The sequence below is a fragment of the Propithecus coquereli genome, unplaced genomic scaffold (genome assembly GCF_000956105.1).
Source record: "Propithecus coquereli isolate 6110/MARCELLA unplaced genomic scaffold, Pcoq_1.0 Scaffold65, whole genome shotgun sequence".
In the NCBI taxonomy this organism is placed as follows: Eukaryota; Metazoa; Chordata; class Mammalia; order Primates; family Indriidae; genus Propithecus; species Propithecus coquereli.
In genome coordinates, this window is record NW_012152507.1 from 4,537,144 (window position 1) to 4,550,543 (window position 13,400).

The 13,400-nt window shown below is 39.8% G+C and overlaps 1 protein-coding gene across 5 annotated transcripts in view; it reads left to right on the plus strand.

Moving 5' to 3' along the window:
* Window positions 1–13,400, plus strand: part of DCLK2 (doublecortin-like kinase 2) — a 152,916-nt gene that overhangs the window by 41,596 nt on the left and 97,920 nt on the right. The window lies entirely within an intron of this gene.

The window sequence follows — 13,400 nt, forward strand, 5'->3', positions numbered from 1 at the left end:
TACATAAATCATAAGAATAGGGCTCAATAAATTATCCTCATAAAGTGAACAAATTGGTCTATAAATGTAACATTACCAAAACCCAAGCCCCTCTCATGCTCCTTGCCTGACATACAATTTTGTATTGTTTATATTGTATATTGTTCCTGGTTAATGACTTCTTCAAACTATATTTAGAGCAATTTAGTGTTGCTACTAAATAGGGAAATGAGAGAACAGGATGAAATTCGTGGATGTTTTATAAGGAAGTTCCTTATAGTATAATCTTCTTGTTGAGCAGTCATCGAGTATGCTTAATCTGGATTGCTAGAGCAAAGTTGTAGGGCTCAGGAGTCCTTAATACACTTATTCACTGAGAGCCCCCCAACTGCCCAGCACATCAGAATGCAGATGAGTTAGGTCCCTGATCTTCAGGCATTTTACTCTATTTCATAAGGACATCTAAAACACATGACATAACAAGAGAATGACAGAGGCTGATAGATACTACTGTTCAGCTAGAGGACAGCAGTATGACCCAGAGGAGTTGGGAAGAGTTTGTGAAGAAACAGAATGCAAACAGTGCCAGACCTGGGGAGACTGATTTAGAGAGACTATTCCCATCCCTTCCCAGCCACACCCATACCCACACAGGTCCACACAAACATGCATGTGTGTGCAGCAGCAGGGAAGCAAAACTGTAGATGGATGGCAGTACTAAGTGGAAATGAAAATAGTGTGCAGACATAGTAGGAGATGAGCTGGGAGAAATTTGGAGGCCGTGAATGGACAAACAGGAGGCCATATAAAGAAACACTGTCATCTTTTGATGAAATGATGTAATGAAATTGTCCTTTGGGATCAATTTGGCAGCTAGGCTGAGGCTAAGATGGAAGGAAGGAGGACCCCTCACTCTGGATGTGGTCCAGGCTAGCATGGCAGAAACAGGACAGAGGCCAAAACTGTGAAGCAGAGAATCCAGATTGAGAGCATGATCTCTAACCCTGGACCACCAGAAAAATTGGAGTGCTAAGAGCACCGTGAGATTGGAAAAGAGCTACTCCATTGCTCTCTATATAGGAGCCAAACCACATAGCTGACTACAGGTCCAGCATAAAGATTCTTAAAGTCCATCCTGGCTTCCTAAGGGGCCACTAAAAGTTGAACGAGCAGCAATGTCAAGGAACAAAAGTGTGCTTCTACAATAATTTGATCATTTTATTAAAATTGTATGGCAGCCCATCATTATGTTTAAGGCAGGAAAATACCGTAGGCATAAATAAATGTATTTTTTAAAATATGCACTTCACTTAAATGTTGGCCTAATGAGATAGAAATACTGTGTTGTTAACTTACACATCACAAATGGCTTGTGTGGGAGGTTTAAAAAAAAATGGATGTTCTTTGTGTGAAGAAAAACCGTTGTTTTTACCTACGTACAATGTAAACCTAGTTTATGTAGCAAATCTCCTTATTTTGCTGTTAGCCTGATGTGACCCAGGAGGACTTGGCAAAGAACTACATGGACACTGGAGCAAATTTTGCAGAATAGGTGTGAGAATACGTGAGAATATCCTGTAAGAAAACAGGTGAGGTTTCCTCTTAGTGTTTATTTGGGTCTCTTATCTGAGCCTAGGACCATCCTGAGTGTTACCGGAGAGACTATGTCCCAGCCTCACTGTTCCTTATAAAAAACTTTATTAGGTAGAAATGCTGTAGGAGTTCTGGGGAGACATTCCCAGACGCTGGTCCCTTCCTTGTTGCGCTTCAGCAGACTCCTCTGTTCTTTCTCTCGGTAACGTGTGCTGCCGCTCCTGACTCTCACATCTTCAGCAGAGGTGAGCCTTCCTTTCTTGGGACTAACCTCCTTTATAGCAATGTAATAGTCCCAGGGACAGAACTGACTACATAATTTGTGGGGCCCAGTGTAGAATGGAAATGTGGACCCCCTGTTCAAAAATTATTAAGAAATTCAAGACAGCAGGGATGGGCACAGTGGCTCATGCGTGTAATCCTAGCACTCTGGGAGCCTGAGACAGGAGGAATCCCTTGAACTCAGGAGTTCAAGACCAGCCTGAGTAAGAGCAGGACCCTGTCTCTACTAAAAAATAGAAAAATTAGCCAGGCATGGTGGCACATGACTGTAGCCCCAGCTACTCGGGAGGCTGAGGCACGAGGATTGCTTGAGCCCAGGAGTTTGAGGTTGCTGTGAGCCAGGCTGATGGCTGATGCCACTGTGCTCACTCTAGCTGGGGTGACAAAGCGAGAGATTCTGTCTCCAAAAAAAAAAAAAAAAAAAAAAAATTCAAGACGGGCATCAGAATATTAAACCAAGCTATGACCCTATAAGGCTGTACGGGTTGCACACCCATGAAGCAGCCCTGTGTGGAGGGATAAGCTGTGGTGTCCTTGCGTTCTCCCAAGGTTTTCTGAGGCAACGAAGGGCTGCCTTGCCTCCTGCTTGGATGGACGAAGGGACGCTTGAGTTGGCTGTTGCTTCCACCTCCTCCTCACGCACCCCTACCATTTCCCCTACACTCAGGTGGTTTTGTTAATAGCGTTGTTCTCAGAGGATTGGTTGACTTCTCCCAGCATTCAAGTGCTAAATTGTATGGCACAAAATACAGGGGAAAATTCAAAATTTAGTGGGCAATGTGGACTATGAATCAAGGTATGTGGTGGGACCAAACCTTGTCTGGAGAGCAGTGTTAGAGAAGTATAGGGTTCCTTTTAGGGAACAATCACAAGATAAGAGAGCTTTCAGTGCCAGGGATGGTATAGTTGATGCCCACTGTTCACAGTAGTTAGGTTCTATAAAGTTGCTGCAAACACTGAATTAGCAAATACTTAGCCATTGCTCCTGGGGAATACAGGGCTAGGTTCCTAAGAGTGTCTGGTCAGAACATTTTCATCAACTGATCAATATATAACCTTGTTTTGTGTGTGTTTCTGTTTAAAGACGACTTATTTAACATACACTGATGATTCATTAACATTGACTTTATGGCCGACAGCACTGTAACTCATGCCTGAACAAAGCTTCTCTAAAACATGTTTTCTCCATGTGGTACGTCACAGCCTTCTCTCTTATGAACACCAGCACTTCAGCACTGTGCTTGGAACTGAAACAAATAAATCACCAACAAAAACCACAAAACTGTGAAAAAATATGTTACTAAATAGACTGTGAAGAGGACACTTGCTTACAGTGTGAGAACTGAAACAGGAAAGTGGAATGTCACCTGCTCAGCTTGGTGCATGTTGGACAACTCAAATTTTTTACCACTCTGCACATGTCTAAGAATGACGACAAAAGTGCCACAAGTATCGTTTTGAGGATTAAAAATAAATTTTAGCAAGTAGGTAAATTTACAGATACATAATCTGTGAATAATGAGGATCAAATGTATTTTGAATTTCAACAGATACATGGTAGTAAGCCAGTCTGTAATGTGAAACTATCAAAATGGCAAAAGTTTACCATTTGTTTTTCAAGGAATGATATAGCAGGGTACAATATGTTTGTATATGATAAACCCAGTCAGTGCTTTTTAAAATTTGGGAGAGCTGGTTCAGAGGATGGAAAAAGTTATTCTATGTCAGCATTTCCAAATTAAACCTGAAATGCACATACTTCTCTCTGAGAATGTGAACAAGGTGTTGTGGGTTTAATAAATGATTATGCTAATAATAATCATTAAGTGTCAGCTAATTATAATGTGTAAAAATAAAATGTCCAAGTAATAGTAGGTTACATCAGATTCGGTTCATGAGTCATCTCGTGTAAACAGGGATCGTAATGAAGTGGAGAGGTGAAAAGAGCACAGTTGAAACAGGGAAAGGGTACAAGGGCTTTTGCATGCTCTTAAAGGAAAGTGATACAGCCTGCGATATTGTCCACGCTCTAATTTCCCGATTAAAGGAGTTCTTTTGGAAAACAATTCAGTATTGTGATACAATATTGAAATTCAGGAAATGAGAATTATGCATTTTGAAAGCATCCTCTTCTGAATGTCACTTGTGTGTTCTAAATCTTTTGAAACATTCTTATAGTAGGGACTATTTTGTGAAATAAATTAGATCAGGCAGTGCTTGATATGTTGACAAGATAACTGAAAATGTCTACATTTCAGTCACTCATAACAAACAGTTTATCTCTGTTTTTTATTTGAAGTAAGGGTGCGTATGTCAGTGTTTGGGGATTTAAAAATTTCTTTTTTCTTTGGTCTCGCTAAGTTGCCTTAAATCACTTCTGAAACAATTCTAAATGGTAATGGCACAGTACCTAAATGCTTAGGTGGCATCTATAATTACTTTTTTGTAGCAAAAGTTTTATAATATTTTTAAAAATTTATTCTGCCTTATAAAAATCAGTCCTGTTTTCTGGTGCATGGTGTACTGTTGGACTACAGTTTCGGTTTCTAGTTGTTCTGCCCAGAAGTTCCCCCAAATCATATGTTGTCTCTCCTTGCAATCTTGCATTTCACTAAGGAGGTAGGTGAGCAACTGCCTCACTCTTTCTTCTGATACTTTTTTGCCTTTTAAATGAGCACATCTTTTAAATAACTGTTTGCTGACTTCCTAAGCCAAATGAGAATGTTAGTTGACTATGAGAAAATACTGATTTTGTCTATTTTATAATGAAAAGGTTATTTAGTGTGCTTTTGAATAATATATGTATTAAATTTTAGAAGATTATTTTTATAAATTATTTTTCTCTTTGGAGGAGTGATTAAAAAAAATCAACTCTCTTTCGTGTACACACACATATACACTCGTGCAGTTTCAGGTTGTATTTGGTAAAAAGTGTAATTCTTAGAAATTCAGAGTGCACATTAGCACATTAGAAAGTTTGAAAAGTCCTGAAGTGAAGAAATATGTTGGACCAGTTCCCAAATTATTCACCCACAGAACCCATTCATGCAAGAATACCCTATTAATATTTCCTTGGACTGGTATTTCATAAAATGCTGCCCTGAAGACAAACACTTAAATGTTATTTACTCAGATATAATGAGTAATAATCAGATATGTTTTAGACACTGAGCTAAATACAAGTCATACAGTTGGTCACTAAGACTTGTCACCATCCTCAAGAAGAGAGCAGTGAAGGATGATAAAATACAATGTGATAGGTGTCATGAGAGAGTGTAAGTACCGGGTGCCACTATGAAAGAATGTAAGAGGAGCATCTAACCCATACTTGCAGGGAAAGCTCCCTGAAGGAAGCATAAGGCTTCATTCATTCATTTAGCAAATATGAGTGTCTTCTATGAATGGAGGATATACTTTTAATCAGAGACGGTCTCTGTTCTCTCAAAGCTTAAATTCCAGTGGGGTGAGGCAGATAATAAACAAGTAAGTCTAAATTTAGCGTTTTTCATAGTGGAAAGTTCTATGATGACAATGAGGAAGGTTTGAAATAGCTGCTGTGTAGATGGAGGAGAGCTCTAAGGAAGCAGCTTTGAGGGTAAGGTGAAACCGTGGACTTACAGATGGCATCGTGAATGTGCAGAACCTTGTGGGTTTTCTCCAGTTGGTTCATTGACCCAGGTAAGGTACAAAGAATGTAGAATTTTGGGTATTCTCAGTAGTGGGCACTGAGAGGACAGTCAAGTCATGGAATTTTGACCCCTTAAGTTGTGGACCGTGGAGCTGCATAGGGAAGGAAACTAAGTCAGTCTAGAGGAATCTCGCAGAGGGAGGAAGGAGTATAGTTAAGGTGCTAAAATTCCAGAGATCTGATGTATAGGTGAAGTAAGGCTGAGAGAGTTAGAACAGAAAGTTTGTGATCATGGGGATATTTTATTTTAAGGATTGAGAAGTCCCTCTGCATGATAAAGTCTAGGACGTGGCCGTGGGCTACAGTGGCTAAAGAATTGTGGTACTGACCACGTTGGAGATAAAGAGGTTGTCCTCACCATTAACATGGTCTGTTTATCACCTATAATAATAGAAATACTTGGGACAGAGAGGCCATGAACCAAGTTCTAAGGGGAAGAGGTGGATATCGGAACTGAAGAATACAAACTAGTGTAATTAGATGGTGTGAGACTCAAAGGAACAGCGATTTTGTTCTTACAAGGCTGGAGAAGTGGTTGGAAAAGTCACTGTGAGTGTGTAGGAAATGCTCGCTTCTCATGCTAACTCTGAGGGAATGGAATATGGGAGAAGGCGCAGCTTCCAGGGTGCTTGGAATGTGGTTTAACATCAGTGTGGGGTCTGAATAGGCTGTGATTTTTCTTCCCATGTGGTTAGTAACTGGCAGATACCAAACTTTAAACTCAGTCTTCTGGCTCCATGTCTAGAGCACTTTAGCTACAGAGATACAGAGCTACAGGATTAAAAAAAAAAAAAAAATCATGAAAGGCCGGGCGCGGTGGCTCATGCCTGTAATCCTAGCACTCTGGGAGGCTGAGGAGGGCGGATCGTTTGAGCTCAGGAGTTCGAGACCAGCCTGAGCAAGAGCGAGATCCCGTCTCTACTAAAAATAGAAAGAAATTAATCGGACAACTAAAAATATATAGAAAAAATTAGGCGGGCATGGTGGCGCATGCCTGTAGTCCCAGCTACTCGGGAGGCTGAGGCAGTAGGATCACTTGAGCCCAGGAGTTTGAGGTTGCTGTGAGCTAGGCTGATGCCATGGCACTCACTCTAGCCAGGGCAACAGAGTGAGACTCTGTCTCAAAAAAAAAAAAAAAAAAAAAATCATGAAAAGGAGGGGGCAAGATGACAGACTAGAAGCAGTCTGCACATACCGCTCTCATGGAGAAGACTGAAGATGGCAGTGGATATCCACCTTCAGATCGATCGTCTAAGAGAGAGCATTGTGAATCAAAAGAGAGGCTGTTGGTACTAACGTCCATTGTGTGATATTGTGTCCATAATGGATCAAGCCTCTGGATTTATGTGCAGTTTTGTTTTACTTTTGGCCATCTAATATTTGAAAAATTGCTGTATTCACCAAATGATTGCTCCCAGATCGCTATCTGTGGCCACACTTCCTTCCCCCAAGTTTCCGTATCTCTACCATGTTCCTCTTATCCATTCCATTTGCATTGATTTTTCCAATAACTATAATTTTTGCTGGAAACTCAAGCCTGCACTCATCCCTAGAGGCCTTTAAGAGGTCATTGTTTCAAATACATGTTCCTTTGGGACAGCTACTGGTCCTGGAATGGTTTACCTTAGAGCTTAAGAATGAGGGCTTTGCAGCTGGACAGACCTGAATTTGATTCCTGGATTCACCATTTATTAATGGTGTTACCTTCCTCAAAGTACTTATTAACCTCATTGTTCTTTATTTGTTGTTTTTAAAATGTGAATGAAGTAAGATTTATAATAAAGCACTTCCTAACACATAGTGCTTGACTGATAATTACGGTAATTTTCATTATCATTTCCAGATGTCCTGGAAACCATCTCTGCAAAAGCACTTGGAACTGATGGTGGGGAGTTGGGAGGTGGGGAAGAGTATTTGGAATCTGTTGTCTTAAAAGGAGTAGGCTTATTCTTGGCATTCTTCACTGTGAATTTGACATGCCTTAGGATGCAGTCTCCCATGGACCTTAAAGCTCTGCCTAAAAGTAGAAGGTGAGTCAAAATCTGGATTATGAATAGGCTAGCCCTTTATCTGTTAGTATATTACTGTAAATGTACTAAACCAGGGTTCTCAACTGCGATTACACATCAAAATCACCTGTGAAGTTTTAAAAAAAAATATAGGTTCATGGACCCCATTTCCCAGGAGATTCTCATTCATAGGCCTGAGGTAGGGCCTGTGCAAATAATTTTAAAATATACATAAACATGTATATGGACTAGTAGAATTAGAAGGTAGGACTAATAATAACAGTAGCTTCCTGAAATTGTCAGGCTCAAATAAGGTAATTTTTTAAATTGCCTAGCGTATAACTGCAATTCCAGAAATGTATTGATTATTTTTTGCTGCATCATAAAACATTCTGAAACTCAGTGGCGTTCAGAAATAAGCATTTATTTCTTACCCTCTAAGTGTTAGCTGCAGCAGCCCTGGTGTTCTCAGCTGAGCTGTAAGATAGCAGGGTGTAGGGTGGAATTGGCTGGGGCAGATTTCCTCTGCATGTCTCTCGTCCTCCATCCACCGGCAGGCTGGCTCAGACCTTCTCATGGTGAGAGCAAAAGCACCAGAGAGCAAGTGGAAACACACATGGCCTCTTGAAGCCTAGACCCAAAACTTGCGCATTGTTAATTCTGCCTCATTCTGTTGGTCAAAGTGAGACAAAGGATGAAACACTCATGTCAAAGGATGATGAAATATATGCAAAGGACATGGATACAGGGAGGGGTGAAGAACAGGGGAAAGTAAGTAGTACAGTCTATCACAGAAGCTTGCAACAAAAGCTTTAATGGTGAGAGTTAAATGACTGGAAAGGAAAGTAAATGGTCATGAAGTGCCTACTCCATACCCAGTTCAGTGGTAAACTGACAAGGAAAGTTGACCAGGAGCTGCCCCAAATAAAGGATTAGCAATATGTGTTAGTTATGCCAGGAGTTGAATAGGCTTGGGGAGCGGGCAAGATTTTGGAAATTATCTCCAGTTATAACTTTTTCTCCCCATAAAAAAATTCATATAGACTTTCAAATGGGCTTTGGAAAATTATTCATAAAACGTGACCATTTGTATTTTCCATATTGGTTAAAATCCTACTTCATAACAAAATGTAAAATAAAGTTATTGAACCCCAAAATCTTTTCACTACCATCTAGTTACCAGGTTGCCATCTAGTTATCCAGGGAACCTATGGGAAACATTAGTACATTGGATTTTAAAATAGAGAAATTAGGTACTACATCTCATACTTTCATTAGGGTTATGTACGTGAAATTTTTATCCCTGGTCTTCATCTATAATGTCAACTCTTCAGAGGTTAGATACTAAGATCAAATGTAATAAAGTATATGAAAGTATTAATAGCTTCAAGGTTATAGAGTATTGTCAACCAGTGATAAGTGGCAGTAGTTTTTCTAAGAACATAGAAAGTGAGCTCTTGGGCTCTGCAACCAAACTACATGGGTGTGATTCCTGGGTTTGTCACAGTCCAGCTGTGGGATGTTAAGCAGGATAGTTAATCTCACTGTGCCTCGGTTCTTCATGTTTGAAATGGGAATGACCTTATATGGTGGTTGTGAGGACTAAGTGAGGTGAAGCTTCGCAAACCTCTTAGCTCAGTGCAGTGCCTGGCTCATTGTATGTGCTCAGTAGAGATCATTTTTTCCTACAATAAGTGAAATATAAGTAAAGTTGGTATTTGGCAAATGAAGTGCACACTAATAGCTAAGTCTAAGGCATGTAGTGAGTCTTGTGAATTTAGGTATCTGAGTGGAGAGTTTGAAGAATTTTAACTGCTTTTGGATTTTTCAGGTCTCAGTTATTTAAATGTGAGAATAATTTTGGCAAGAAATTAATTAGTCAAGCATTTATTGTGGACATGCCGCACGTTCAGTAATGTTATACCTACCAAAGAACTTAAGGTATGGTCTCCATCTTTAAGAAGCTAGCCAGCAGCTGGGAGAAGCAAAATGATCTTAGCTGAAGTGACGCCAGTGCTGTGTGATACAGAGCGAACTAGGTGTGTGAAAGGCGCATCCATCCAGACTGTCGGACAAGTGCCTGTGAGATGCTATCGTTAACCTGATAGCATGAATCAGGTGACTCTGCAGTGGTCAGCCACAACATAGCGTGGTCACGTGATAACTTACAGGGGGATGCAGAGTTAAATTGTGGTCTTACAAGGTAAATTTGCAGCTGAAATGAGAATCTACAGAAGGAGAAGGGGGATTTTGTAGTTAATGTTAAAGTGCGTCTGTTGAAGACTCTGAAAGGACCTCTTCTTTTCAGGAGATTGCAGGACAAAAGTCGGCACATGTTTTGCTTCTCCTTCCAGAGCGAATGCACCCTGTATCATTAACAATGAAGTGGTTGGCTGTTGCCAGGAGATGCAGAAACTGGCTCATTCAGAGTGCAGTGGCTCTGCAGTGCCAAAGCTAATGCCATTTTAAGCCAAGAGTACGTTCCAGTAGTCTGTTTTGCATTGCTATAAAGGAACACCTGAGGCTGGGTAATTTATAAAGAAAAGAGTTGTACTCACGGCTGTGCAGGCTATACAGGGAGCGTGGCACCAGCATCTGCTTCTAGGGAGGGCCTCGGGAAGCTTTTCCTCATGACTGAGTAAAGGAGCAGGCATGTGAGAGAAGCAAGAGGGAGAGGAGGGTGTGACCATGTTTTTCAGACAACCAGTTCTCACGTGAACAAGTAGAGCGAGAACTCATGACTGCAGAGAGGGCACCAAGCCATTCATGAGGGATCTGCTGCATGTTCCAAACACCTCCCATTTGGCCCCGCCTCTAACATTGGAGATCAAATTTCAACCTGAGATTTGGAAGCAACAAATATCCAAACTGTATCACCAGTCTGTTTGGTCATTATTGTCTTTGCAATCTGTCTTTTTAAATGTATAATTTCAAAGTTTATATAAAATTAACTTTCTTTGCCTATTTTCTGTCCAGGTGACATGGTTTGTTTTTTTACATTTTGGCAAATGTTACAAGAAAATTATGTTTCTAAAATTTCATTGCTTAATTATAGCTTAGCCTAATATAGTCTGTAAAGGTGGGTGTTGGTCTGTATTTCAATATGACATAAAAATAAAGCTTTAATGAGCCATTGTATGTAATAGAATGAAGGACTCTGGTAATTAGTCAAAGAGGGGAATGTAGAATCCAATTTTCTTTTTGTACAAACCATAAACATAATATATTTAAAAAAATTTGTTAGAGTAACTCAAAAGAGAGTCTAAAACTAAACAGAAGCATGACTTGTTTATCTTCTCTAATTGTTACATTGTGATACCTTATTTCTTAGAATTTGGGCTTCTACTAAAGAAATTAGCTATGTTTTAACCTTGTTTTCTCCAGCTGAGTGGGGCTGAAGAGGAAATAGATATGTACTAGGCCTCACCCAGCCAGAACAGAGGCTCCTGCAACCCCATGGGTCTCCAGGACACAGGAGACAATATCAGCAAAGGGGTCTACAAGGTTGAGGTCCCCAGTGGTGACACTGTGTGGCAGGCCAGGAACATGCGGTAAAGTCATTCATAAAACACACCGCGTGGACAAACGAACTTTTTCACAAAAGGCTTTGCAGTATCCATGAAATATACACTGTCCTGTGCTCAAGGCATATCTTATTGAAGATAAATCAGTGTGCTAGTGAGAGATTTCATATACTGTTTATTCTTCCTATTCTTTTCCGTTTGCTTTTCACAGGAATCTGTGAAGATGCTGCTGCTGCTTTATTTTAATTTAAAAAAATTGTTATAGTTTACTGTATCCTTTTAGATATTAAGATGAGAAATACTATAAAGAGGTTAAAATTATTTGAGAATAACAATGAAATAATTGATACTAGTAAATGTGTACTAGGTTATAACTAGCAATATCATATTTGTGTACTTGGTGGTTTTCAAAACTGTCGCAAAATGTATAAAGAGGTTGGATGAGAAACTTATTTGGAGTTTCAGTGTTTGCCTACAGAACTGTCTAGTCAGAGGAAAGAAGATACCACTTCATTCTAACTCATTCTGTTCTCTCAAACATGCCGATTCAGCTAATCAGCTGTTTCATATATGGTTTTTTTTCCCCCCAGTATATTATGGGGGTACAGATGTTTGGGTTACGTATGTTGCCCTTGCCCCCCCTCCCCCCCAAGTCCGAGTTTCAAATATGTCCATCCTTTGGGTGGTGCGCATTGCACTCTCTGTGTATGCATATACCTGTCCCTCCCCCTCCCCTCCCCCCTGCCCAACATCCAATAGATGTTATTCTTATATGTGCACTCATATATGGTTTTGAAACCAAACTGGAAACTGTATGTGGCTTTGGATGTTCTTGTTTTAGGGTGGCAGAAGTTGGCATGGCATTTTGTTAACCTAAGGGTTTTCATTTCATGATGTTTTAAAATTCTTAACACTAGGCAATGTGTCAGTAAATTCTCTGAAATTTAATCTTATAAAAGTTCTAGGATGATTCATGCTATCCTTGCTTCCCCAGATTATGAGTCATTTTCAAACTTGTATTTGAAAAGCTTTGTAAATTAAGGTGAAATATTTAGAATTTGGCACATGGATATTTCCCTGAAAACTGGTCTCTGCCAGCAGTGATTGTGATGACAGGGTTAGGTTTTATTTCTCAGGTGTTCCTGTTGGTGTTTCATTTTGCAAATCTAGAAAGGGGGTCAAAAGGGAGCACTAAAACAGAAGAATAGCACTTCAAGTTTTAGTTTTTATGAGATGGAAACCATTCAAAGACACCTGGTGGGTAGGACTTTGTTTCTGAGCATTAGGTTCTTGTCATTTTATCAGCGTCTTCACAAGACCACAGTTTTCTGGGAATATTCATTGTCTCTCTTTACAGAGTTACCATTGAAAGTATTTAAACAGGTCATGGCACAGAGGAGAATTTTTAACATATTAAGGATTAGAGAATGATAAACTTGAGGTGCACGTCCATTTCTTGGCAGAAAGATGTGAAGGATAGTGTGACTCCAGAGCAAACGTGAACTACTTTACAAAGGTTTGAAAGAAGCCTTTGCAAGATTTTTTATTTGTGTGCTTTGTTGACTTTGTTTTTTAAGACGAGGAGTCTTTCCTCATGAGAGTAGCATGATTTCGTGCCCTGAAGTATGGTAATTGTGGTTAACCATACAGCTATAATTATAACACACTAAATTGGCCCAAACCCTAGTTTGAGGTTTAATGCTTGACATATTAAATACTTCAGATCTCTTTCAGAAAAATTTCTGTAACAATAAAATCATACTATGTTAAATTAAACTGTTTTAGTATATTTCTTTTGGACAGAAGATCAAGAAATATCTGAATTTTTTTTGTTAGTAATAAAAACTGTTTATGAACTTGTCATTGTGAATGAAATTTAGTGAAGTTTCCACTTAATTTCTTGCATTGAGAAATATTTTTCTTTTTCTTTTTTTTTTTTTTTTTTTTTTTTTTTGAGACAGAGTCTCACTGTGTTGCCCGGGCTAGAGTGAGTGCCGTGGCGTCAGCCTAGCTCACAGCAACCTTGAACTCCTAGGCTCAAGCAATCCTATTGCCCAGGCATGTGCCACCATGCCCGGCTAATTTTTCTATATATATTTTTAGTTGTCCAGATAATTTCTTTCTATTTTTTTTAGTAGAGACGGGGGTCTCACTCTTGCTCAGGCTGGTCTTGAACTCCTGACCTTGAGCGATCCACCCGCCCGGCCTCCTAGAGTGCTAGGATTACAGGCGTGAGCCACCGCGCCCCGCCCGACAAATATTCTTTCATGAATCTCTCATTTCTCCCTCTGACTCCCTCTTTAAATCTGCAGTCAGTTTCAGGAG